The following is a 2054-nucleotide window of genomic DNA, read 5'->3' on the forward strand; positions in this document are numbered from 1 at the left end:
TAAGATAATTAGACATAGAAGGGAGCTACACACGACTTGTTTGCATAACCAGGTCAATCAACTGTTACCCTGGAATATAAGAAGCAGGTCGATAGGCATCCACTTTTTTTTTTTACTCATCACTCATTTCTAAATTCATATCACTATTACAAAAAAGGTTGGATGATGTGTTTACCAATCAATATTCAATCTATTTAACAATATCCTTTTTTCTGAGTAAATGTAACTCTGTTTCTGTTTGTCCCGGATACAAGCAATATCTCTGATTTAGTTGGGAGAACATATCCTCTATGAGAGCAGGAAGGGTGTTAAATAATAGCACTTTACAGGTTTACAAAGAGTTAATGTCCTTCTGGCTCTCAGCATACCGATTCCATACTATCTGTAGTAGATGTGAATACACTAGCATGTAATGGCATGGCTTCCATGAAGCTGAAGGGGAGGGATGTCTGTGTCTGTGTCTGTGTCTGTGTGTGTGTGTGTGTGGGTGTGTGTGCGCGTGTGTGTGTGTGTGGGGGGGGGGAGGAGGGGGTTATAGTTGAGTAGTTATGAAACAGAAACATGGTCATAATCTTTCAATCAAAGATGATGATGAATCACTCTAAGAGAACATAAAAGGGGAAGTCCATCCTGATAGTTTTTATATAGACGCAAAAAAAATGATAGAAACCGGTCTGTGAAAAATTGAGCAAAATCTGATTAAAAATAAGAAAGGTATTTCAAACAACAATAACAAAAAGCAACCAAATCCTATGGTAACTGTTGCTATACAGAACTACACAAACCTGCTTCAAGAGGTTTGCAAAGACTCCAAGGAAAAATCAAATTAAGGCAATTTCAATGGATGAAAGACTCAATCTGCTCTTCCTTGAGTTCCTCCGATGCAGTATTATTAATTCTCTTGAGGCTTTTAACCTGAATTACCAAACCATTATCAATGCTGGCTAGGCTATTACCTGTCTCAAATAATTAGAGCTCTAGACTTAGGCTCTCATCATCAAAAAAGATAGTGGAAAATCATTAATCTCCTACTCATACAATTTATACCCTTCCTTCCAGATCCTGCTCAAGTGGAAATTGCAGGGTCAGGCTCGATTAGGTAATGTTCATTTTCCTATGACCATTATCCAGATCAATGGATATTCATCAGTCATTTATAATTAGGAGTCATTAGATGTTTCATTATTGTTTTCCAGGAAAAGAGGAACGTCATAATCTCATCAATCATTGCTAGCCATTAATAGCCAAACTTCAAAATCCACTCCTTAAATATTTTGTAATGTATGTTAGTAGTTTCATGTCACGATTCTCTATTCAAAATATGAGCTACTAACATTATTTCTGTAAAGATATTTTGCAAGTTTAAATACACTCTTCAACTAACAGAGAAGCATCTTAATGTTTACATTTGTGTTATATGTTTTTTGTTTTTTGTTTCTTTTTATTTAATGTTTTTTTTTTCTTTTTTTTCTTCTTTGCTTTACATTATGCTATGAATGCTTTGGGAACTATGCGTGTACAAGGCCTAGGGGCTTTATTTATGTAGTTCCCCATTTCATTTCTAAATTTGTTCATGAATAATTTTGTATCTTTTGTATCAATGTAATTTTTAATCGAGAATGAAATAAATGCGAATTCAATTCAATTCAATGTAACAGACTCAACAAACCCATATGCACTCTCATAAAACAGGGCCTGCACAAATCCGACTTGGTGGTGTGCCATGTGCGACGTTTTATGTTATTCAAAGAAGTTACTAGCAACTCACTTCTTGGTTATTCTCTATGTTACTCATGCTTCCCAACAGTTAGCCCATAGAACGAGGGGTGAAGTTTTTTTAGGTTGGAAAAAATGGTGCTACAAAATGAAACACTCAGCTCAAGAATATAGTTCAGATCATATTTCTCTAGATCTTATAACACACTTATAAGTAGTATGCTTTCAGAAGTTTGTTGCTCATAGCTACTTTTTAACCCCTACTTGCCAGTTAGTCACCTGTAAAATGCTTTTTATCTTTTGCAGCCTATATTTCAACGAAATGTTAGGTTACTTAA

Source organism: Strongylocentrotus purpuratus, unplaced genomic scaffold (genome assembly GCF_000002235.5).
Source record: "Strongylocentrotus purpuratus isolate Spur 01 unplaced genomic scaffold, Spur_5.0 spur5_scaffold_11, whole genome shotgun sequence".
Taxonomy (NCBI): Eukaryota; Metazoa; Echinodermata; class Echinoidea; order Camarodonta; family Strongylocentrotidae; genus Strongylocentrotus; species Strongylocentrotus purpuratus.